This window comes from Engystomops pustulosus, chromosome 4 (genome assembly GCF_040894005.1).
Source record: "Engystomops pustulosus chromosome 4, aEngPut4.maternal, whole genome shotgun sequence".
In the NCBI taxonomy this organism is placed as follows: Eukaryota; Metazoa; Chordata; class Amphibia; order Anura; family Leptodactylidae; genus Engystomops; species Engystomops pustulosus.
The window spans coordinates 55943667-55971186 of record NC_092414.1 but is presented as its reverse complement, the minus strand read 5'-3'; the positions used below and the strand labels follow the sequence as shown (position 1 = coordinate 55971186).

General features: G+C 38.1%; 1 protein-coding gene across 12 annotated transcripts in view; it reads left to right on the top strand.

Annotated features, from left to right (window-relative positions):
• Positions 1–27520, top strand: part of TENM2 (teneurin transmembrane protein 2) — a 1545179-nt gene that overhangs the window by 12212 nt on the left and 1505447 nt on the right. For 10 of the 12 annotated variants that reach the window (XM_072145939.1, XM_072145952.1, XM_072145951.1 and 7 more), the window contains exon 1: positions 8507–8769. The exons of the other annotated variants lie outside the window; for them this stretch is intronic. The gene's annotated coding sequence lies outside the window, so the exon portion shown is untranslated. Of the gene's footprint in view, positions 1–8506; positions 8770–27520 lie in introns of those variants that run through there. 12 annotated transcript variants of the gene reach the window in all.

Genomic DNA, 27520 nt, shown 5'->3' with positions numbered 1-27520 from the left:
CTTTCATGTTGTTGACGCCAAATTCTGACCCTACCATCCGAATGTCGCAGCAGAAATCGAGACTCCTCAGACCAGGCAACATTTTTCCAATCTTCTACTGTCCAATTTCGATGAGCTTGTGCAAATTTTAGCCTCAGTTTCCTGTTTTTAGCTGAAAGGAGTGGCACCCGGTGTGGTCTTCTGCTGCTGTAGCCCATCTGCCTCAAAGTTTGACGTACTGTGCATTCAGAGATGCTCTTCTGCCTACCTTGGTTGTAACGGGTGGTGATTTGAGTCACTGTTGCCTTTCTATCAGCTCGAATCAGTCTGCCCATTCTCCTCTGACCTCTGGCATCAACAAGGCATTTCCGCCCACAGAACTGCCGCTCACTGGATGTTTTTTCTTTTTCGGACCATTCTCTGTAAACCCTAGAGATGGTTGTGCGGGAAAATCCCAGTAGATCAGCAGTTTCTGAAATACTCAGACCAGCCCTTCTGGCACCAACAACCATGCCACGTTCAAAGGCACTCAAATCACCTTTCTTCCCCATACTGATGCTCAGTTTGAACTGCAGGAGATTGTCTTGACCATGTCTACATGCCTAAATGCACTGAGTTGCCGCCATGTGATTGGCTGATTAGAAATTAAGTGTTAACGAGCTGTTGGACAGGTGTACCTAATAAAGTGGCCGGTGAGTGTATATGTATAATGTGAAATAGTATTTTTTTTTTTTCTTAATGAAACTGAAAAATCCTCATTTTTATTATATTACTAGCTTTATTTGTATTTATTGTGAGAAGATTCTTAACTTCTTGCTCGTCAGACAAAAGTTTCAAGATTTATAGGATATTCCTAATATTTGAGACTGACTTGCAATAGTTTAATGCTGGGATCTTAAACCAAAACTACTGACAGCCACAACTGGAATTTAGGCATTAGCTGCATTTTATTGCGTGAATGATTTCAACTCAATATTAAGTATTACATTCACAGTGATGGAATATCTGAAAAGCTGTGTAATATATTGCATCTTCCATTTCAGATGCAATTTACAAGCCTAAAATGCTAATTACAGCAGTAAATATGCAGTCTACAGTACGTTATTAATCTTTCATGGACTGCTGTTTATATATTGCTCTTGCTCTTCCTTTTGTAATTTGTATTCACCATGTCATTTAAGACAGGACACAATGGTATAATCTTCCAAAAAGAAGGAAGAGAAGGATCTAGTGGGGACTTCCAGAAGTACCTGATCTGAACTACCTGGTTATTGAAATATTAGTCCAAATATATCAAAAGTGCCTTTGTACAGTTAGCCGCATTTATGTGCAGGTTGCACCAGATAATTCAATACTGGTGCAAAGAAAAACAAGTAAAGACCTCCAAAGACTTGTTCGCTACAGTTATTGATATTAACAATTCAACTGTATGGTGCAGGCTTATGGAAGTTAGTTGGAGGGCAACAAATCAAAGAAACAACTTCTGACATCTTCAATGGAGGCAAAATAACTCACATGGGCAAAAGATTATAAATGTTGGACAACTAGCCAGTGGAAATAGGTAATTTTCGGTGATGAAACCCATCTATTTGTTCAAGGGTACTGAGCAAATTTTGAAGAAACAAATATTAACCATTGCAAGCTGATAAAGGGAAGTGTGTAAAGGCCAAAAAATCTACACAAATCATTATTAAGCATTGACACCACATAACATAAGATTAAAAGCACCTAAAAAGTACATTAGTACATCCCACCATGACCCATGTATAAGACCACAATAGATCCATACATATCACATTGCACCAATAAAAAATAAATATATTGCCTTTTGTCCCATATAAATGAATTAGTGTGAACAATAAACCATACAAAATGTTGTTGGAATCAATAAATGTAGTTCCCACATGAGAGAATGCATATAACACTGATGGAACAGATGGCACACTCTTTTGGAATACAAAATAGCTGATCAGCGGTACATAATTACCAATCCATGAAATTTGTAACAAGCAGAGTTTTATCAGAGAGCAATGTGGGCAAAATACCCCACGCGTTTCGTCGCTGTGAGTGACTTCCTCAGGGGGCCATATCAGCCGAACTCCTGCCCGAAATATATACATGTGTACTCCTCCCCAGGTTGAGATTATAGCCAATTAATGCCTCCAGCTTACCCATTTCCGCACGCTGTTTCTATGCACCTGTGTAACAACAATCGGCCTTACGTATTCTTGCGAGGATGATGAGTTTGTCATGTGACCTATAACCTATAAGTTGCGCAAGACTTGTGGGCCAGCGACATAGTACATGCGTACAACAATGTATTGAGTCCTGTTATCAACAACATCCATTCCTTATGAGCAGGCGCCCGTTCTTATTCGCAGTATGCAGAGGTAAACCGCAAAAAACATAAAAGAATTTCTCAAATTAATGATGCGTTGATCAAATCCCCAGAGTATTCTGTAGACAACAGAGAAATGCCAATTACAACCCAGATCAAGTTGATGCAATGTGATATGTATGGATCTATTGTGGTTTTATACATGGGTCATGGTCAGATGTACTAATATACTTTTTAGGTGTTTTTAATCTTATGTTATGTGTTGTCAATTCTTAATAAAGATTTGTGTAGATTTTTTTTTGGCCTTTACACACTTCCCTTTGTCTTTTGTTGGTACCATTTGATTGCTACAATAGTGTGTTGGCCGCTTTTTGTTACCATAAATTACCCTTTAGCTGTGCAGGTTTCTTTGTGTGCAGGTAACCATTGCAAGCTGATCATATTCAACAAACTGTAAAACACCCACAAAAACAGATGATTGGGGGCTTTTTTACAGCTGGTGGTACAGGGGGCTTATTTCCTGTTGAAGGTATGATGAATTCATTCAAATACAGAGATTTTAAAATGTTTTATGGTGTCATTCATGTGTAAATTTGAAGGGACATTCCAACAAGATTTGGCTCCATGCTACAATTCCATGCAACAAGTTTTGAAGAAATTCCTGAAAGAAAACAAAGTAAAAGTGTGGAATATTGTGAAAAGACTTCTTGGCAAAACTAAAGAATGCATGATAAACTGTGCCATACAACTGTGGTTCCATGATGAAAAATGTAAGAATTTATGCAAAAACTTGTTAATCAATGCCAAAACACATTAAAAATCTCATATCTGCTAAAGGATATATTTCTTACTAAGATTAGTATTTAACAGTGCAGTATAACATGTTCTTATTAAAAACATGTTTTTAAGCTTTGTCCCATTAGATTTGCACAGCACTGTATATTGTCATGCAAATGCTTAGAGAAGGCATCTTTGTAATGCAGGTGTGATGCGCTTATACAACCTGTCTTCAGTGAAAATGAAGTCCCTGGTGACAGGTTCCCTATAACTGAATTGTGTCACAAAACCGTTTTAACTGTTTCACTGTATTCACCCTTTCACTCACACACAAGGACCTGGACTTCTTTGCGGGGGTTCACCATGTTGCTGCTTAGTGAGTAGTTTCAGTTTTGGTGAAAGCTGGCTGGTGCAGAACGGGTGGCACCAGAGCATAGCACAGTGTCACATAGGAAGATGCAGTGTTGGAATATAATATAAGCAGTTTGGGCCCCAGCCCAAGGCCCAGGTTTTTATTTTTTTTTTCATCCCATGACCATCCAACCACCCAACCATCCACCATATTTTATACTTGGAAGGACCTTCACCCATGAAATTCTCAAAGATCTGTACCTGCTTTCAATTTACATGTACACGAGAACCACAGATGAAAAGAGGCAGAAGGACACATCTTCCATTCCACGAGAATCCTGAGTCTCGTACCATATGTAGGAAGTGAATTTATATAACCCAGGGTCCATGGCAGTCTTGATCCATCGCTGGTAGTACGGATAATAGATAATCTGAGGTTGGAGCAGGCAGAGCTTTGTAAGCAGTCACAGTTCAGAACATAGGTCAGAGAAGATTGAGAAAGTCCAAAAGGAAGCCAAAGATATAAAAGAAGGAACATAGAAAAAAATAATCTTAGAAGCAAACTAGTGTGTAGGGTACTTTTGCTTAGGTACAGTAGCTTCAGGGAAGTTCCCTTGCGTGGCCCATATATTCATGAAATTGGCTTGGGCCAGAGTTAAATGTCTTAAAATTTTCAAAAACCCAGTGGTAAAAATAAGAGCATTTCATCCATGGCATGAAAAGTTTGTGTCATATGTAGCTGGAGTACACCAGTGAGCAAATCCTGGCATCTTAAAATTACTAAATCAATTAGACTATTATACAATTACAATTAATTGTAATATTTTTTTTTCTTTTCTTAAGCAAAGGGAGTACAGATCCACACTGCAGGAAGTAATGGTGAACTCTAGAAATGAATAGACTGCTGGATATTTGGTTACAATTAGAGATGAGCGAGTATACTCGTCCGAGTATACTGCTCGGTCGAGTATTAGCATACTCGGACCGGCTCGTTACTCGGACGAGTATCTCGCCGGCTCGAGATCGAGCATTAAATTAAGTGAAGAACAGTATTTTTATTACATAATTAAATAACCCAGATGTTTACTGATGTTTTGCTTGTAAGAACACATTGAAATAACACTATTCTTCACTTTCCAGGTGTTTGCGCGTGTCTCCCGCTAAGTTAGGAGATGTTCGGAACATCTGGAATGTGAAGAATAGTGTTATTTCAATGTGTCCTGCACTTAAATGTTCGTGTTTTCACTGTTTTTAATGTTTTAATTCTATTCTTCACTTTGCAGCTGTGCGCGCGTATCTCCTGAACTTTTCTTATTTCCACATCTAAATAGTGTACCATTTGAGTATTTTTCTCTACGGAGAACTCTGCGGAGGGTATGACACTTATTCAGATAACAAATAAATTCATCTAGGCTTTGTTCCGAGCCCTTCCATAACAAACAGACATCGTCCACATATCTCGTCCATAATACAATGGACTCCGACCACTGTCATGCAGGTGGGGGGGGGGGAGGTGTCGAGGAAACGGCCCCAAACCATTCTATTCTTCACAGTTGGGAAAAGGGCTTGGTGTTGATTTACAATGGCATTTTCTTACTGTCGTATGGAGCTCAACATTTTATAAAAGTGTATAATAAAATTAGTAGCTTGTAAAAGTAAACAAAAGCTTAACACAAGGTAAAATTTTGTAATTACTGTTGCGTTCATTTACATTTTAAATTCTTAGCAAAAAACGCAATAAAATTATTTTCAAAGACTTTTGGTAATTATATAATCTTGTCTATAGGACAAATTATATCTGGAGCACGTACGGTAGTGTGTGTCATGAAAAATTCTAATGTGCACTCCAGTGTCTTTGACAGCATTGCAGATAATTGGAGTCTTGAGTCATGAGGTTATAATGGCCTAAAGTAACCACTGAGATAATTCTTTTTGCATTTGTTTGATATTTATAGCTTCACTTGACGGAAAAAAGTATCTCCTTCAAATGGTTTGTGATACATGTTACCAATTTGTGTTACCATGTTTGCACTACAGAGATCCCACATAGATATGTAAATGGCTACAATATTATACAACACTTTTTTTTGTACATGTATTATTGTACATAACACATAAAGATCAGCTCAAACACATACACTATATGTGCACAAATCTCTAGACAGCAACAAACAGAATGTGCAAGTCAATATTTACCGTCAGATAGAAAAATAATATGAGATGCAGTACATTCCACATGACACAATCTGTTCATAGATCTTGCTTGGTTTGGAGGAGGCATAGTCCTGGATGATGCATTAGAAACAAATATTTTAATAGTACAAAGTGTACGACATGCAGTAGAATGGGATGTCAGTGGAAATTGTAACTGTGCTGAAACAATTACTGGAAGTAAATAGCCAGTGGGCGTCATTTACTTATCGTTCATTTTCCAGCTTCAGCCAGAGTTCCACCTTTCCCTAAAATTCCAGCAATAATTTTATCTTGCCATAATTTAAATATAATTCATTTTTTTACGCTTTTGAATTTGTTTCTGAAACCTTTGAATGGCTGCATACAACTGAGTCATTGGAGCTGTCTGAGGTGCTGAAGTGCTGGTCCTAGTAGTGGTAAGGGCTGTCCGAGGTCCTGAAGTTCCAGTCCTGTGGGTTATAGAATCTGCTTGAGGAGCTGAAGCTTTAGTACTGCTGTCTGTGCTAAATCTAATTGAGCTAAACTAAATCTCTAGGACTGATAATTCTAGGTGCTGTCACACACGTTGAAGGACTGCTATTAGAGACATAGAGGAGGTTTTTGGTAGCTGCTTCCCAGCTCAGCAGATCAGTGATCTCTATTAACAAAGCATCATGGTATTTCACTCTATATCAAAGGTTGTATGTGCAATGATATTTGAGGAGTAAGGGCATGCTCATAAGAGCTTACAAGCTATTAGTAAATATAGGCAACACAAGATGTGATAGTATTGCTATTTTTCATGCCAATCATAATATTACACATAAGTGCATGGTTAACTTTTAAATATCAGGATTGTTGGGCCTCAGTGAACATCTAAATTCAGCTATTCTGCCTTTTAGCTATAATCAACAACATGGTTAGAGATGAGTAAAAGTCTGGATCTATCTGATCACAACCAAGGTTTCTCCAATTGAACCCCCCCCCTCCCCTCCGTAGTCCAATAAAACACAGGTGTTTATAAAAATCTCTTCTCTCACTTTATTACCTTTTTTATTTTATCTTTATTTTTTTAATTTTCCCTCGCCCATCCTAAACTCTGGGATTAGTAAGTGCAGTACTGTAGAATACCACAGTTTTAAAAGATTCACCCAATGTGAAATAGAAAAGATTCAGATTACTGTAAAATTGCTTAGGCTGTTTCCATTATATATCCCTAACATCTATGTGTTTTTTTTTTTGTTTGTTTTTTTTCTTTGAACCACCAGTATGCATATAAGCATGTATACATGTGTGCATATGTTTAAACAAATTCTAAACTGAATAAAACTTCTAGTGGTACTTGTATAAAGTGATATATTACATATTTTAAGTAAAAAAGTGACTATTGCCAACTTTTATGTGAAAGTACAACATGTTATTTGTTGGGACAAATGAGGTACCTTTAGAGTCACTGGGAAACATGGCAACATGATTTGAAAAAAAAATTACGTCTTCTTTGTGCAGTTTTGACTTTCTACCATTATGTAGTAAAACAGACATGGATTAGGATTTCTTCAAATTGGTCATAAAGGCAGGCCTCCAAGGATCTTCAGGTACAGAGTATAGGACAGTGATGGCGAACCTTTTAGAGACTGAGTGCCCAAACTACAACAAAGACCCGCATATTTATCGCAAAGTGCCAACACAGAAATTCAATTTGTGATCTATACTCCCTTCTCTGTCACAGATTTCATTGATACCAGCACCTGAGGACACCAATAAAGCAGAAAATAGTCCCAGGTACAGCTGTCACTTTAAAATAGCTCTGTGCACAGTAAGTCCTGGACTGTCTGGGACTGCAGGAAGATACCTGGAGTCCTCTCTGGTAATGGCCTGGGTGCCCACAGAAAGGGCTCCGAGTGCCACCTCTGGCACCAGTGCCATAGGTTAGCCATCACTGGTATAGGACATATTCTACATTTCCACTGAGAGAAAAAACTGTTGTGGATGATTATAGAAAGTAAATTGTGGCAGGAATGACATAAAAAAGTAATAGCAAGCCAAAAGGAAAAGAGAATTAGTAAAAACAATATATAGTCCTGGAGGAGAGTAGAAACATTTAGCCATGGTAGTTAACAATTAGGATGCAGAAAGTTTCATCTACAGAGTAATGGCTACCCAGACTTAATGCAGATGCAGCAACCATTGAATCATATAGGAACTGAACCTGCAGCGATCTGAATGATTGATATACTATAGACGGAGTTATGTGTTTCCAATTGTGTCCTGTTCTGCCACCTGATTGGCAGGTTTTGCACCTTCACTGATAACTCCCATCTAAAACAAATAGATCTGGATTAAAAAAAAAATAAACAAATGAAAAAGAAAAATCTGACGTGGCTGAATGGTATCTAAACTTCACTGGGGATCAAGCAATTGTGAGACAGTAAAGTGAATTAAAAAGTGTAAGGATTGTACTCAAAGTTTTTACAACCAGATAAACTGCAGAATTATAATCAAATATTTATATTCATGTATTAAGACTCGGAGGAATGAAAACAAATATTTAGGAAATAGATAGTGAAATGGCAAAATCTCAATTAATATTAGGGTTAAATTGCAGGATTTGAATTGATTGTGTACCATGAATAAAAGCGTGCAGGGATGATAGTGTTGGTTCAGCACAGAGAGAGTTAAACTGCATGGTCTTCCATAGATATGCACTAGGAATTAGGATAGGAAAATAAAGGTTCAGTAAAGAGATAGTGAAGCAGCAGAATGTGGATTGATTGTGTTCCTATTGTGGCCTCTTCTCTCGGAGACATCCTCCCTGGCCTGGACGCACAGTGGTAGCTCCCAATCTGCTATGTATGTGAATGCTGAGGCTGCGAGCCCGGGGATTGGACGTCCTCCCCATTCAGTCTGCGCCCTGGCTTGATTGAATACACAGAGCTGCAACGGCTGCTTCCTTCACTCGTCTGTCACTGTGTACTGTAGTAATAAGGAGGCTGTGAACACGTTCCTGGATTGCAGACAAGCTGCTTTGACTTTCTGGCCACTGTGGGATATTCTTTTGCTGTGTAACTACTGGAAAATTAGAACGTGGGAGAGGGACAGAAGGATAGAAGTTACCGCATAGAATTGAAATAAAGAAGCTGCAGGATAAGCTGGTAATATTAATATCTCCCTGTGTTTGAAAGCTGAAATGCATATTTCTGTTACTAGGTAGATGAAAAGCTCTCAGGCTCATTTTTTTTATCTGTTACTACTGTATGTTGCTTTCATCCCTAGAGCGTTTCAAGTCCATGTGCACTAATAGTGTACAGCTCAGGAATGAGGGAGAAGGGGACTTTGGGAAGTGCACAGTTACCTGTGTAGTGTTTGGGTGACATTGATGTGAAGGGGTCTCTTTGTTCCTATGATTGTGATCCTCATTGATTGTAGTTCTGCGTGTCAGTGTATACAGTATTATATGTGAAGGGGAAAGGAGTCATCTGTATTCTCAATTAAATAAGAAGAATGCTGTTTTACATCATTGCAGCAGGAGGCAATAATAGATAACATTACTGTTTGGAAATAAGGATGAAGATATAAGTGCTTTAGTGCATCTCATACCGGTACATCTCACTTACGTCCGTAATGATGTAGTCATTAAATAGCAATTTGTAATAAATTCAAGACTTGAAAGGTAGAGAACCATGTATTGCTTCGTCTGTCCAGAAACTGCTAAGAAAATGTGCTGGGTTCTAATAAGTGGCCTGTAAGGGTTAAAAAAGTTAGAAACTTTTCATTGTTAGATGGAGTGGATGTCTGTAAGATCACTTATATGGACATATATTTATACACACAGATCTAATGGGCATCATCTGTACAATTGGCGCTGTGCTGGATATTGCGCCACGCTGCGCCAGGCTATTTGTTGCCTGTATATCACTTTTGTTAATTAGAACACAAACCCAATGGCAGTCAGTTCAGCCGTATCACACTTTTCTGCAGGTAGCAAAATAATCAATAAATAATGACAGGTTTATGCTGTTCAAAAAACAAATCAATGATGTTTACAGTTGTAAAATTTCTGTTAACTAAGATGTTATGGATCGAGGGAAAAGGTTCCTACCATCTAAACAAATTAAGCATTTCTCTTCTGCCATAGTACTACTTAGAGTTGTTCTGTTACCATCATTAAAAGGAACATGTCATTAGGCTTTAGGCCCATAAGCTGTCACCAGCCCATTATCCAGGACAGTGTCAGGTCCTTTGATATTCTAGGAGATTCAGCTTTATGCAGAAAAAGAACTTTAAATACTGGGTTTAAATTATCTGTAAATAAGAGATGGACAGAGAAGGGTCATGCCAGGATATCCCTTTATGGATTGATCGATTGATATCCCATAGACAGGTACATCATCACAAGTCAACTGTGTGGTGCCAGCTGTTTAAAGGGCATTTTGAAAGCTGGCGAACAATGTATTTATTTGGGTTTCTAGGCATAAGATTGGTTATTGGTCACCAATGATTTGTTGCATGTACTGGGGGCAAAACATAGAGCAGGTAGTCCTAGAGAGTTCACACTTCAAACAAATAACTAATTAAGTGTCTAGAAAACCCTATCATAAGTTGGTCTTGTGGGACATTATTACTGCCCATCTAGAAAATCCAAAAATGACTCTCTCATTTTTTGTGACTCCTAACAGGTCATTGTATTATTTAAGAGTTCTTTTTTTATTTCTTGACTAATAAATTCATGCACCCCGTATACTATTTTTTTATTTTTTTTTCTACTTTCAGGTGATCAGTCCTGGACAATGTACTCCAGCCCAGGACTGACCATGTGACAGAAAAGAGCCATATTGTACGTAATTACAATTTGGTTGCTGGCAATAAATCTAAACTGTACCCTTTTAAAGGGAACCTGTCATCAGGAAGGTAATTTTTACACGGTGACATATTCCAATAGCCTCTGGAATGTTAATTTTAAAAATGCCTTCACAGCACATCCTTCCGGTGATTTTTGAATTGTCTCATTAACATTACCTGCCTCCCTGTCAACAGTGTCTTGTGAGTCCCATGTGGGGGGCAATTCAAATGAGAATTGCCTGTGGCAGTGATCTAACATAAGGAGAGGCTGACGCTGGGCAGTAAGTGAGGATAAGGGAGGATACACCCTCCATCCCTGGGATACACACTGCTGGAAGGGAGCCATGTAATGTTAAAAAATCTATTTAAAACCACTCAAATTATTCAGATGCACCACAAAGGCATATTTGAAATCAACATGGCTTAAGGTGTCATCATGTAAAAATAACCTCCCTAATGACATATTCCCTTTTAGTTCTGCAAGGGCATCAGCTTTATACATTTTATATTAGGCACCTTCCTTTCCTTGTATTTCCCTAATCAATAAAATTGAAAAACATATTCCCTAATTTAAAAAAAAAAGGCATTTCGAAACACATCTGGTTTGCCAGACTGGGTTTGGCATATTACCCCATCCAAGTTGAGGAAGAAGGAAAGACTTAAAGGGTATTGGTAAGTTGAGTGGCATGTCCTCTTTTAGGTTGTTTTACAGATTATAGTGTTGGCTAATGGTTAGGATAGTTTTTTTTTTTCTTTATCAAATGTGAAGGCATCCAACACCAGAGAGGGACTCATACCATGTGTTAAGAGCAGTCGCCAGTGTCAACTAGTATGGGGAACCTGATCTTCACTCCCATTCCTGTAAACAAAAAATAACTTTACTCTGTTGCTCTATGTCCTGTTGCAGAGGGGATGGGACTTATACTGAACAATATTTCAATTTGTTACATGACAGCAATGCCCATAATTTAAACTCTGACAGGGACTCCTTGGTGCACACTCAATCGGCCCTCTACTTCTTTGTCCACTTAAAGGAAATCTACTATCAGGAATCTACTTACTTTGTAGATCCTAAAGGTATGATCCCCAAATCTAACTCGTCCATAATCAACTTTTATTATTTTCTAAAACATGACCAACTTTTTTATTTTATGCTAATTGGCTGCAGAGGCTTTTCGGGCATGGTGTAGGTTCTGGGAGCTTCAGGGCCAGGGCAACTTCCCACCCTGAGTAGCCTCTGCAGAGCTGCCTCCTGTAAATGGGGCACAAATCAGCAGCCAGAGGGTGGCTCTGCACATGTGCAGAAGCTCCTGGTGCCTCTGCTCATTTCAGACAGCAATGTGGTGAAAGCCACTCTCCTTGCATGGCCCATTCCACTGTGTCCACAGGCGGAATGGATATACTCTGGGGTGGCTCTGCAGAGGCTACATGGGGCATGGAGTAGCGTCAAGCTCAAATTGAAAAGCTGCATGATAGGCTGCTGAGCAGAGTCCATCAACCAGCTTTTCACACCCACCGCTAACACCCATGATCGGTGCTAGCATAAATATTGGTATACCTTCAATAGCAATTCCACTGGTGTTTCTGCAGAAACCAAGAGCAAAACATTTTTAAGTTTCTCTGCCAACATCAATTGGTGCTGAAGGGAGTAACTATTTAAACCTGCATTATGGATTTATAATTGTTTTTAAATGCTATAGTAAAATGTGCAGAAGTTTTAACCATTCCTCACCAGCTGTCACTATAGTGGCATTTGAAACTTCTCACACTATAAAATAACTTTCTCAGTTAGACGAGGAAAAAAATCTATTCAGAGATGTATGAAAGAAAAAAATCACAATTTCTTGCTTTGTTCATCCTAATTGAACATTTTATTATACTGACTCCCATTTGGAGAAGGAGTTGGCATGAATTCACTGCTACTCTGAAATAACTGAATTATGGCCTGTGGTAGATATATTCAATATTTTTCATTTGATAATGTAATGAAATCTCAAATTCAGATACTTCACTTTATAAAGAAAAAGATTCATCAAAACATTCTCTGTTGGGAAGCAGTTTTTCTGTTTTATGATACAGTCCGATAAGCTACTGTATCTAACTAAACTAGTGTATCTAACTAGTGATTTTCTAAGGTCTATAGGAGATCTTTGAAAGCATGAAGCGAGATAAGGTGGTTATGTTTGTATTGTATTTTTACCCATCTTTGTAACAAATTTCAAGGGAGGCTATTGGCTATTAATTCACCATGCAGGAAATACCATTATTGCATTGGAAGGTTTCCAAACATATTTTTTTCTATTTTCATATTTTCTGTCATTTTAAAGGAAGTATTGTATTTTAATTTACTTGATCAAATAAATGTAAATGAGCTTCTCTAAGCCAGGGCATTGCTTATTGGTGCTCTGCTTGGTTGTGCATAGCACCATCCTTTACACAATTCTTGAAATCACGCTGTAGAATGAGGGATTAAAAAGAAGATATGGGAACACAAATAATCATGGCCAATTCATTTATAGGAGGACAAACATCTTTGAAACATAGGGTTTGTCAAGAAAACGTCTAACATGCTCTACAGAATGGTTTCCCTATGTATAGTGTCCTGAAAACTTCTGTCCTGAAAAGCTTTTTTATATTTCATTATTGGATATCAAATAATAAAGGATAAGTGGACCCACTCATACCTACCTATAACACCCACAATCAGTGTGTGTGTACGCCAACCGAGGATAGTTGTTCCCTGGGATGTCAGTGGGGAGTGGCGATCCTAGAGTAAATGGTGGTGTGCATGTGCCAGTGGCATGTAAAGAATTAAAACCTGCAAACATACCAGTACCAATCGTCAGGTCTGAGCTGAAGCCAAACCCAAACTTCTGGCTGAGGTCCAGATTCAGAAACCTAAACATTGCAGTTTGTCACTATGAATAATAAAAAGATTTGTATCCATATAAGACAGTTTTACTAAATGTTTTTATATTTCATGCTTCCCCTATAACGAAAGCTGGTGGTCCAAATAAGTCTAGTCGATTTCTGTAAGGTGTTACATGAAATTTATGTACTGATTTGATCACTTTCAGCAAAGTTTAACTTAATGATTTAAGTTCATTTAAATAATAGGTGATTTTTGTACATTAATTTTCCGTGCAAAATACAACTAAAATCAGAAATACTGTGCAAACTGCAGCCTGGAGATAATTATTTTTTATAATATATTGTCAACATGTACACAGCACTATACTATTCAAAGGAAACTTGCACAATGAAAATGTAACCGAGTAACAAGAGACCAAAGAGTTTGGTTTGCAAATGCTTAGTAATATAAGAAAAAACTGGGATGACACAGAAAAAAAGTAGTTTTTTTTTTTTTTTTTAAATGGTCCTGCCAAGAGGGAAAATATGTTACATAAAGGTATACTCGGACAGTATCTGTGCATGTGGAGATATAAAGGGCATAAGGTTGAAAGAGGTAGGTGTGAACAGACTAAGATCTAAGTAATATTGTATGGGAGTGGTCTTCAACCGTTTATGTAGATTACATAATAATTTTTCTAGGAATTGGAGAGGGAGTTGTGGTGGAAGGGGGATGCAAGCTTTTGTAGGCAGATGTTTAGGGGCGGTTACTGGTACTTGAGGATGCAGTTTCTGACTGATTGGTGGAGGTATCTGGCGACCCGACTTCTGCTCGTCACACCTCAAACGGTCAACAGCATCCGTATCTGTGCTTGTACCTTGACAGTAAAAGTGATTGGAATGCGGGTCTGTCTATAAGAAAATGCTGAATCTTTTTTCTGGGTGGGGAAAATCCCAAAGATCTGATGCATCATGAGGAAACTCTTGAAAATGGCATTGGGAAGTATGAAGAAAGCTTCTGAGATCATCGGAAAAAATGTAAAGCATACGCAAGGAGATGGGAATGAAAAGTGAGAGGACTAATAACAAGGTGGACAATTGTAGAGTGCTTTGCTTCTTAGAGACGCTTGTTACTCATACCTCCTTCATCTTGCTAATTTTTAATGTGTATTCAACAATATTAAAGGCATTTTTTTTATTTGTCTACTAATTTGTGCAGAAAAAAAGTTGGTTTTATTGATAGTTCAGTGTTTCTTCTGGAAATGAATAATGGTGGTGAATATGTACATTTGTGAAACTGAGCTTCTGATTCCAGATGATATTGTTATATTAAAGACTACTGTAGACTTGGAAGGATCTATGGTACATGAATCAGAAAATGTCAAAAACGTTGGCAAAGTATTGCAAGTCCAAGAAAATTGGGCACGTTTACTATTGTCCTTGTGCCACTTTTCTGTAGGATTTTGTACTTTTATTTGCAAACTGCTTGCACATGTATTTAAGAAGTGTCTGCACCACATGTGTTGAACGCAATCCTTTTGTGTTGCGGCAAAACTATTCTTCACACTACATAAATTTGGGTGCACAGTCGGACCGCACACCACATTTATCATGCAGAGTTTGACAGAAATGTGTTGCATCACCTGTTAAAAGGTGCACAAAAAAAGTTGGTGCACTCGGTGACAGATTCAAGAAGCACGGGCGCCTCAAATCATGAATCTGTCGCCCACTGCACACTAAATACTGCAGTTTGCACTGTTTTTAGTAAATGTGCCTCAATTTGTTGCCTCTTATGAAGCTTTTTTGAAACTGCCATGCTGGTGGCCTCATCTAATAATATTGCAAACGGCCAATTTTCAGTACCTCCTTATTAGCCGGTGTTACAGTTCACTCAGGTTTTTACCTTATTGCCGATTCCCTTTGTCACTAAGAGCCAGATAATTAATAATTAAAATTGGATTTGTGGTTAAAGTAACCCCACCCTTTACATGTCTTATTGCTTTTTAGAAAATAATCAGAATGGGATTTTTTTAATGCTATGTTTGCTAGCCATAAAATCACAATTCTTCTGTATCCCGAACAGTACATGTGCCCCGCTATCAAGCTAATACATGCACATGCCAATTTTATTGAACATGGGTCATTGTTCCCTGTCCAAAAATATCTCCCAAGTTTCAGCATTGTTTACAGCATGTACTCTGAGCAAATTCTTAGTATATTCTATACTTGTGTCAATGGTTGTGAACTATAACTAGAGGGTTTGCGGCTTATTGAAATTTCTTCCCTAGCCATTCTGTACATACTAAACTGCAGCATAATATCCAATCTCAATTCTGTAATTAAACAGCATTAATTTGTATTTTGCAGCCTCGCATAATGTGTCTTTGGTTAGAATTTTCTATAGTATTTGGAAATTAGCAGCTAAAATGCTAATGAAAAGCTGTAAAGGAGAAAACTATTTATTTATACATAAGAAAACTGGGTTATTTCTGTGCAGAAGCATAAATGAAGCATCATGAGCCAATATCTGTACAGTGACTTTGTGGATAAAGCTACTTCCATTGTTAGAGGAGTCTAAGAAAGTAAACTGACACAAGGACTGTGGTGGTAACTGTAATGTACAGCAATGGTCTGACGTTGGTCCGTTATTACTTTTCCTAATATAGTTCTAGATAAAGCATCATATATTATGGATGCAGCATAGGAGGTTGTTATAAGGAACAGTGATATCCATAGATCTCTGGATAAAAAGATAGAAAGATTTACATTGTGTCAAGCCTTGTCAAGTAGCAATGTTTTCAATTTGATGTACAGTAGAGTTCCCATTAGACCAAACTGATGAGCCTTTGGGATGAATTGAAACAATGATTGCAAGTCGCAGTAGATCTTTTTATCCAGCATCAGTGCCTGACCTTACAAATGTTCATTCAGATGAATGGGCACACATTTTCAGATACACTAAAAAATCCTCTGGAAAGCATTTCAAGATGAGTGGGGCTATATCAAAGCAACAATCATACCATAATTTTATGAATGTCCATAAAGTGTACTTTCTACTTCATTTCATAATCTGAAAATATGAGGTTTTATTTGACTTTGTAGGGTTTTTTTGGCAAAAATTATTGAAGGTATGCCCATAAAATAAGCTCTTTATATCAGCTTGGTGAGGGTCCAACAGACAACCCCCACAGATGCAGCTCATAAATGGAAAATAAAACCGCTGATAGCTCCACACTCTGTGTGGTGGTCGGACCAGGTTCCTGCAGATCACATTACATAAATTGGAATAGGAGATAATTCAGTTGCCTGGCTGAGAACAACTAATCTCTGGGGTTGTTAGGTATTGGCCTTCCACCATTCTGATATTGAGGATGAGTTCCATGGTTATGTCTATCAAAGTTTCAGTCTGAAAACCCCCTCCACCTCTCCCACAGGGAGCTCTGAGCAGGGTGAACACAGCTCTAACTTTATAAGGAGTTGTGTTCCTGCAGTTTAGTTAAAAATTTTTAATTTCATTTTCATGTAAATCAAGTGAAAGTTCTGCAGGGGGCACCCGTAGAAGCTTGGAGACTGAAAGGGCTCTTGAAATAAATTCTCCCCCTCCCCCTCCCCAGAGCACTTTGCAGCAGCATAGAGTGCTCACTGTTGCTGCAAGATTTTGGCAGGGAGGGAGGGGGAGAGGGAGCAGAGGATGGGGAGCTGTGCTTCAGGGAATAGCTCTGAAGACTAGAAGGGTTCTAGTGATGGCCCCCAGAGAACTTGCACTTTATTTACATAAATTTTAAAGTAATTTTTTTTTTAACCAAACTACAGGAGCACTGCTCCTAATAAACTTATAGCTGTATTTACCCTGCTAAGAACCATCCAGTAACATTAAGGGTGAATACCACTATAAACCAGTGGTAGATATCTTAAAACTTGAAACCTGCCATCAGGTGCTTTTTATCTGGCTCCCCTATGTGTCCATAATGTTTTTTCTGCTAAAGAGCAGTGTCCCATGGGAGTGGACAGTGACAAGCGGTCTCTTCCCCCCCTACCCCCTCCATACTCTGGAAATCTATTTCCCATAAAATAAACAACCATTTTTCTCCTATTTAAAATAGACGCATAACGGAGCAATTTTCCCTCTGGCCACTTCCATGGGACACTGCTCTTCATATAGAGGTCAACTTTCGTCTAACTTTACTTTTTATGGGAAAAATTCAGTTTTATTGTAAAAACACTTTGCTAATGCGTACACTTTTCTATGTGGGGACATTGGGGGGGGGGGGGAGCCAGAAAAATTACTTCTGATGACAACTTCCCTTTAAAAATGAATTAATTTTAGTTAAATGTAATGTTCTTACATGTTTTAGGTAATACTTAAAGTCAGCAGTACACTTGTCTGTATAAAATTCAATTGTTATATTATTGCCCAATGCACATTGGCCTGTAATTTTTTACTAAATATAAAAATATTTTTGTTTTTTCTTTAACAGATTTTTTTTTTTTATAAAAAAAAAAGTTTTTTCTATTGTGAAATGTGCTTTTCTTTTATTTCCCAGTCTCCAATCAGCAGCAGTATATCATATTTAGGTAACTGTAGCCTGGGATGGGTTATGATTTTTTTTCTGTTACATCATTTGCTAAGCTTGCTTATAGGCAGTGCATCCTAGGATACCTTCTCTGCCAAGCACAGGGGAATATATGAGCTAGACATAGTTTTATTGCTCTTTTATGTGAGCAATGTAATGTCTTTGTATTTGTTTTAAGTGCCAGACTGGAACACTGGTTTCTCTAAAGTAATTTCCTAGCAATAATGCAAGATCTCATTATGCAATGTAATAATATTTTAGCAAAACATATGATATATTTCTATTTTTATTATTTTCCTATTTATTTTTAGAATGTGGAGTTGGCTAGAATCATATTTATACACCCATTATTTTAATAGAATCTATTGCATGTAGACCACTACAGTAAGCAGTTATTTGATCAAAATGAAGATCTGCAGATATTAACATTCAAGCCACCTGTGTTTTTTTATCATAAAAAAATAGCTCCAACTCAGTCATGATTTAAAATGACTTATCAAAGGATAGATTATCAATATTAAATTGGGTGTCTGACACCAGTACCAGGTGAACAAGGGAATAAAAGTTCAGAAATTGATGCTGTAATGCAATGCCAGATGCTGTTTATAGAAGAGGTTTGGGGTTTTTTTTGTTTGTTTTTTTGGGGGATGCATATTGGGCCTTGTATTCAAAACTCTTACAATTGCCATTTGTAAGGCTGAACTATGTTATGAAGGAACTCTCAGGGCATTTAGGACACTAAAGCAGAGGTTAGTTGGCCCTATGCTACATTCCCCCAATGTTTTAGTTCCGTGAGGGTTTATTTTCATATGCATTATAAAAAATATTCTAATCAGTCTGAAGTTCTTTGGGTGATGTAATCTGGCTCCAGTACATAAACTAAACCACTCATTGCATTTAAGTTTAGCCCACTGCCTCATAATCTCTTCAAATCTGGTGCCTGGATTTGCAATGCAGCTGCCAGAGTGATATGTTATCTAGTATTAGGAAATACAAAAGTGAGATTGCGCTCCTCTAAGGTAGATGAATCACAATTAAATGGTTCAGACACCTATTTATCCCTAAATTCTGGGGGGCCTTTCATTAAATTTCTGGGGGGTCTTTCATTAAATTTCTAGAAGGAGCTGCCCAACAAACTGTGTGTATACTGCACTTGGTGATCAGTATTTGGGTAGGGGTCAGTTCACCTTTCTCAGCTATACATGCCACATGCATTGATTTGATGAAAATTGTGTGTCTCTAAAACGCTTCATCAATAAAGCAACATATACCGTATATACTCAAGTATAAGCCGACCAGTGTATAAGCAGAGGCCAGTAATTTTGCCACAAATAACTGGAAAAACTTATTTTAAAAGCCTAGGGTGGGAATCACATTGGTCATGGCCTCCTCGAGTAATGAAATGCCAAGCGGCCTCCCCCAGTAATTGAATTCCCTGCAGCAGAACCCCTGGTAATAAAATGCCCTGCAACAGGGCCCCTAGTAATAATATACTATACAGCAGGGCCCCTATTAATGAAAGTCCCTGCAACAGAGCCCCTAGAAATGAAATTACCTACTGCCAGCCCCCCTAATTGATGATGCCCTGCCCTAATTGATGACTTTGTAGCCAGCCACCTTGCACCCAGCACCCAGCCCTGCACCCAGTCTTCCCATCTATGAAATGCCCTCATGTATAAGCCGCAATGGTATTGTTTAGCAAATTTATTGGGCTTAAAATCTTGGCTTATACATGGTGTGTGTGTGTGTGTGTATATATATATATAGTAAACTAATATTTATTTGGAAGGGTGGACACCTTCCCTGACTGATTACCATCCAGCTAGCACGGTTCCAGTTTCCCCTCCCTGGTCTCTGCAAGACCCATAAGTAGTGTGTGCAGGACTGTGAGGAAAAAGGAGAAACCGGCAACAGGTGAAGTGTTGGGCATAGCTGAAGTGCAGTGGAGGGGGTGTTCAATATGCCAAAGGGCCAGAACTGCCATGGTAGACCCCACAAAGTACTTCAGACTGATTTACTTATTTTTTAAAATTGTTTTATTTTAGGATTCAAAATTTGGATTATAAATGCATGCCTGGTTTAGTCAAGAGGTGAGCAAGAAGAAAATAATCTAAACTTGAGGGGATTTTTTTGCATGAAATAATCCCTTTAATGGGCTAGGCTATAATCTGACTAATTTTTACAACCCCTTTTTTAAAAGCACATTTTAAAATGTGTGAAACCACCCCCATGGCATACTTTTTATTGCATTTTTTTATTTATCTGTATGCCTTGTGCTTTATGTAGCTGCATTGAAAAGTTTTATCTGTGAGCATGAAATAAATAATTGCTGTGATTTGATTAAATTTTAGAAACATAAGAAACCTTTTTTTACTGCATTCCGGAAGAACTGATTGGATTGATGACCAACTAATTTTCTCAAATTATCCCTCCCACATTCAGCACAAATTTGTTTTATTCTTCTGTTCCTTATAAAGGCAGTAGTTGCACTTTTGGACTATTGTCTGAAAAAATACTCTGAAATGATGATTAGGACTTTGTGTAGGAGAAAGAAATTTAATAGCTGTTTAATGGGCACTTGTGGTAAAACAGATTGACAGAGTGGGTCAAATGGTAATTAATAGTTTTCTTTTGTTGTTATTAGACTATGTTGTTAATCTACTGTAACTGGTAGCTGAAAATATAGATGGGAAAAAATGTTAATCAATGCAAAGAGCCAAATCTAAACACTTACTCTTTCCTAAAATCCACCCACTTGCTAATGTAGGGAGAACTGGAAATTAGCAAAACGTGCCAGATTTTCCTTTGCATCCACTTGCGAGAGTTCCACTTTTTCATTGCTGGATTTTTATTATATTCAATAACAAACATAAAAATACTAAGTCAAGGGCATTTATCAGCAGAATAGTGAATGTGGCATAGTAACGATCTACAATCTGTTACACATTTCTGGCAAGATGCATTTGCAGCAATTATAAAGCAAGTGAAAAGCAATTTCTGAAGAGATTTTAAAGGGTTTACAATTATATCAAACGAGTTTGTTCAAGGAATCATAAATTTTCAGTGTGTTAAGGAGAATAAACTTTCTGCTGATAAGGATATAGTAGGATTTGTGCCACCTTATATTTGTAAAAGTTTGAGCCATTTTGAGTTTCCCTAAAGTGTATGTAAACATTGTATACATATGTTCACAAAACTTTGGCATAAAATAGTCAGGCACTGACACAAACTAATAATGTAATAATCAGTTTAAGTTTGATAACACTTAATGAAAATCAAATTTCACTGCTAAATGATGGCTGGAAAACATTTTTGAAATATAATGGAGTTCAGAAATATGTACAAAAACTTACACTAAAGAAATGTCTTCTTAAAACCACATAACTAACTCAAACAAAATGAAAAATGTATGTATGCATTCAGATTTTAAATTACCTTTCAAAAATTTTCCAAGAAGTAAAATGGGAAAAGAGATTACAGGTTTTTAACAGTTGGTAAAAAAGTCTTAGGTGCTAAACAGCTAAAAGAATGGGAGAAATTTATGACACCACTTTGACAAGACATCTTGAGTCATTTGTACCAAAAATAGCCTTTTGACAATCACCTAGGTGAAACAGGACAATCACAAAGACGGTCCCTTCCTACTCCAAAGTGCAGACACAAAACAAGACAAATATACAAACGGATAAACACAATACCAGTGGTAAACAATCCGGGTCACTACTGATATTAGCAGGGTCAGTTTTAGACAAAGTGCAGCCCTGGGCTAAACTAAAAGTGTGACCCCCAAAGTAAAACTATTTTATGAACCGTCACATTCAGTAAGAGGCTCCCTTTATCCCTGCACAATAATAACACTTCGTAGTTTGCACACAGGAGTATGGGGAGACACTCTGTGTCTGTGTGAATTGTCTGTGGCCAGGATATTTATAGCTAGACACAGAACTTCAGCCCCAGATGACTAGAGCAGAGCTCTGCACATCACAAGAGGTTAATTATTGGTGGACCAGAGCAGTACCAATAATGTAAGTGGCTTGGGCGCAGTCCTGGGCCCAAGCCCCTACCCCCCAAAAAAAACTTTACCAGTATCCAGTGTTCATTCAATTCATTCCAATTTATCCCAATATCTAAAATTTTTTCTTTAACAATATGGCAAAAATGCCCTTCAGATTATCTAAAGATACCACCGTTCTGGTGGATAAGGCATGTAAAACATCCCAAAACCAACAGTTTTATTAATTCTTTAATGCCTGCCCTACTATATATATAGTTTCCGCTATGATCGAGACTACGGCTGACGTCTCCACCAGGCTTAACCTGGTGGAGATATTATTCCACCAGAGGAGCTCATCTCCACATATACTAAGAGGCCTGTGCATATAAACACTGGGGATCAACATGTTAGGCTTAATAAATTCCTCCCTTTGTATATTGCTTGAATGAAAAGTGGCCCAAATAACCATACAAAAATACCAGATAAGAAATCACTTTGTGGAGTGCATCAGGCAGCACACACAATATTATGACAATTTGATGATTACAATTTAAAAGGTAATTGTTTCCCTTATCTGGTTCTGTGTCAAGACAGTCTTTTCAATACATTGATTTAGCTATATAGTGAGGAAGAGCTTCAAAATCATTAGTGCTTTATGTGAAATGTTACACAATATTGAAATCAATTATTGTTTTTTTTCTTGTAGATCTCAATTTATTGGATAACACTTCTATAGGTTTATATGTAAAGGAATCGCATTATTAAGTTAAGTCTAAACTTTTAATGCCTAAGTGAGTGGTGGTTGGGGCCTTTAAAGAAAGCACAGTTAGTGAGTCAGGGTTATGGACTTCCAAGACCTAATGATAAGCTAGCTAAGTAAAGGAAAACCCAATCTAATAAAAAATACTGTAAAACAAGTTGATAAAAGGTTACTTCTGACTATGAAAAAAGTTGTCAGAAAACAGTGCACCTGACCACTAACAAAAAAGCTACTCATAGGGAATTGAGAAACCAATACTTGAATCGGAAGCAGTACAATAGGTAGTCTGAGAAAAACATAGTACAAAGAGGATGTAGGAGGCAGCATGGTTCCTGGAATGTATTTTATATTGCATCAAAGTTGTTATCTGGTTGTGTAAATTTTCTTATTATTGTTCCCAGGTGTCTTAAAGTGGTAAAGAAGTATAAAAAAAACTAGGTCCATTTCCCTGGTCCTATGCAACACCATCCTTCAATGCTGGTCTCAGAAAAAATGTAATCTTGACATCACATTTCTGCTAAGGCCTCTGGCTGCAAGCTGTATGTTAATATGATCGTTTGTGAGCGGGTCCCAGAAGCTAGATGTTATACTAAGTCCCGGTGCGCTAAGTATCTAGCCGCAAGGACGTAGTATAACGTCCTGGTGCGCCTAGGGGTTAAAGTGTTTGCACCAGTTTTCTGTCTGACTTTGCACTGAAAACAATGTGCAAACTGCTTGCACATGTATTTATAAAGTGCCTGCACCAGTTCTTTGTCACGACTGCACTGTGTCTGACAAGACAGAAAAAATGTTATGCACTTGGGCCATGGAAACAAAAAGTATAATTATGTTCTAAACGGTCAATTACTTGGTAAAACTGGAGCTGAAAAGGACTTGGGGGTATTGGTGGATGGTAAACTTAATTTTAGTGACCAGAGCCAGGCGGCTGCTGCTAAAGCAAATAAAATAATGGGATGTATCAAGAGAGGAATAGATTCTCATGATAAAGACATAGTTTTGCCCTTATACAAATCCCTGGTCAGACCACACATGGAATATTGTGTACAGTTTTGGGCACCAGTGTATAAAAAGGATATAGTAGAGCTGGAACAGGTGCAGAGGAGAGCAACCAAGATTATTAGGGGAATGAGGGGATTAGAATACAATGACAGATTACAAAATTTGGGATTATTCAGTTTAGAAAAAAGACGACTGAGGGGAGACCTCATTACAATGTACAAATACCTGAACGGACAGTACAAGGATCTCTCCAAAGATCTTTTTATACCTAGGCCTGTGACCAGGACAAGGGGGCATCCTCTACGCCTAGAGGAGAGGCGATTCTACCATCAACATAGACAAAGGTTCTTTACTGTAAGAGCAGTGAGACTGTGGAACTCTCTGCCGCAGGAGGTTGTTATGGCGGACTCTATGTACATGTTCAAGAGAGGCCTGGATGCCTTTCTGGAGAGAAAAAATATCACGGGTTATGGGGATAAAACATTTATTTAATTCTTGAAGGTTGGACTTGATGGACTTGAGTCTCCTTCCAGCCTTATATACTATGATACTATGAATGTGCACTTAAAGGGTCGTGTTAGTGCTTTGTCGGACCGTGCACCACAATTCTGTCCGACATGAGCCATAATTTTCTGTGCCACAATTTTGCAGCATGAACAAAGTGCCCCAGAAAAGGTGCCCACTTCCTGAGCAGTGCAGGGGGCAGCAGATTAATGTACCAGTTTTAATGAATGTGGCACACTCTGCACTCTTCAGTCAAACAGCAATTAGTTCAGTTAGCACTAGTTTTGATAAATGTGGGCCATTGTGTGTGCCTCCATATGATATGCTGTCCTATCTATAGAAACCTTGGGGGAGTTCTATTATTACTTCTGATTTAAATTTCTCGTTCTCTCTCGCGAACCAAGACAGGCAACCTTTGTGCAAAAATGTTTGACCCTCTAAAAAAAAATTGCGTCTTCCATAGGCAGAGGTGCAATTTAATAATCCAACTAAGACAAATTAGACTTATTTGGAACTAAATAAGGAACTAGACTGACAGGAAACTAGAAAGAGAAAAAAATAAGGGGGGGATTTATATTATTTTACTTATTGTGATGCCACTACCTTTTTTTTTTTTTTATTAGGATAAAAGCAAATGGACCCACTTGTATTGTAACTTGAAGCTCCAGGGCTTCCCACAGGGAACATGGTAAAGGTACAATGTTACTGCTATGCTTCCAGCAGGATTGGTCGGTTATTCAGTTTGCATGGTGGGGAGCACTACAGAGATGGTGTAGAGCAATACTATTGAGAAAGTAAGATGGTTATCAAGGTAATGACTGCCACAACCACACAAAACATTGTAAAACATGAAATCCATATTATACATAAGATATAAAATAAAACAATGACCAAAGCCAGTAATTGAATTATAACACACCTAATTGTTGATGTCTCTCTATGTGTTATTAATTTTAAGCTCAATTTTAAGTCAATGCGGGACAGAGCAGGGAACTTGTTTTAATGGAAGCATAGCCTATTGGAAATTATGCACTGCAACGTTGGCCCAGGCGACCTCTCTCCTTCTCTTGCCTAAACAAATGAATACCATGCTTGGCACTGATAATGATAAAAACATTATTCCAAAATATAAGATAGCTGCCTGGATTAACCCTACATTTAATGGTTTCTTGAGCGTAATAGTAACATCCCTGCCAAAGTCATCCTCCGTTCTCAGAGTGTAGCTTAGGTGCAGTGGCGTAACCCGGAGAGACAGAGCCCCCTAGCAGGCTTCTGCATGGGGCCCCCCTTCTCACTTAAAAAATATACATATTAGTATACTCACACATGCGAGTTACAATCACGTATAAATAAACATGTGCATATAGACAGTGCCATATACATATCACGCGTATATGCTATATACGTATTATGCTGGGCATGTGCATGTAATGGTGCATATCCTCCATTCTTCATTGTGTCAGGTCAGATGATGGGGCACCCGACACTGTGGGCCCCATAGGGGCTGCTATGGCTGCTACCACTGTAATTACGCCCCTGCTTAGGTGGTCATTTCCATTTATGTTTTGGGTCTCTGAACTGTGGCTAAGGTTGCTTCTGTATTGTGATTGATTTAGCCATACCTAGCTCTCTGCAGCCCGGCCCTGTCTAGCAAGAGTTATTAGAAGGTATCTTTCATTTATCTTTCAGTGTGTCCCTGCTTTCTTGGTCTCTGTTTAGTCTCATTGCCTTGACACATTACTATGTCCTGGTGTGAACACCAGTCTATATCAGATTTCTTGTTATCTGTCCTCCTTAAAGTACGAATGAAACGCTCAACTCGCTGTAATTTGATAACAATAGTCGCATAAAAAATATCTTATCCGTCCTCTCCACCATCAAGCAGCTGTCAGACAAAATAAGTTGTCCCTGTCTCCTTGTAGGGTCTCTCGGGGTCCATTGGTCAGGTTCCTGATAGCAGGTTTTCCCTTTTCAGGGTGGCTTAACTGCTTTAGGCAGTTGAGAGCCTGCAGGGATGTCACAGGGTGATTTTGCCACCACTTACCCAGTCTGACAGCTTGCACCAAATCTGGTTGTGGTTTCCCTGTTTGCTGGATAGGTACATGACAGAAAGACGTTGGGGCACATTTATACTTGTCTGTCTATAGCTGTTGTTAGTCTCTCAGTGTTGTATTAGTCTCATTGCCTTGATGCATAACTGTGTTCTGGTGTGAACACTGGTCTCAGTTTTCCTGTTTTCTGTCCTCTCCACCATCAAGCAGCTGACAGACAAAGTAAGTTGCCCCTGTCACTTTGTAGGGTCTGTAAGCGTCAGTTGTTTAGGTTCCTGATAAAACATGTTTCTTGTATGACCGGATAGAGTACCTGTATTACTTTTATTCAGACTGTTAATTTACAATAACAACGTATCAAGGTCATACTAAATAAGGCATTTACAGTGTTAGAATCAACAAAACTGTGAAAAGTAGTAAGAACCGGAAGCCACACACACAGAAATGTAAATTTATTAGTCATTAGTTCAAATGTCAGAGGTTATTAAAGTATCTATATGGAACACAATCCATAACAATATAGAAAAAGCTTATTTCGATGTCAGTAAGCAGGATTTAGTATCTGTTATAAACTTGATGTGGTTATATTTTTTGCTGATCCCTTTTAACGCAGTGACAGTCTTTGGCTTTTTACATTTTTCTTCTAGAATTGAAGACGGTAAACTCCTTTTATATGCAAAGAAACAATTAAAAGAAAAATATAAAAACACACGGGAACTTGTCACAGTATGTTAATACTGAAGCTTTAGATACCATCAAGAAAAAATTGGAAAAAATGAGCATCTATTTTAGCAGTTATAACTGGATCATTATTCAAAAATAAATGATAAACTAGGCCTAGAAAGTTGTGTTTTATGATTCACATTCATTAGAGTTCTTTAGGCCATCTGCACATGGTCCAGATTACGTGTTAATTTTGGTGTAAAATCTTGCCTGAGGCTATGTTCACATCATATTTATATACTTCACTTTGGAAGCATTCCCAATGTACACTTACAGCAAAGGGATGCACCGTATCTCACTGATCAGCCCTTCCACCAAAAACCAAATACCGTATATACTCGAGTATAAGCCGACCCAAGTATAAGCCGAGGCCCCTAATTTTACCACAAAACCCTATTAAAACCTATATTATATTACTCGAGTATAAGACGAGTTTGGGTTTTCAGCAAATGTTTTTGTGCTGAAAAACTAGGGTAACTTCCTGCTGACGCTATTCAAGGTGTCTCAAATTGACTGTAACAACCACAGTGTACTTTCAGCAGAGGCTTGGGATGGATGAACTCCATCTGTGGCCCCCTATAGTTATGCCCTTGCCTGTCTCAGCACATG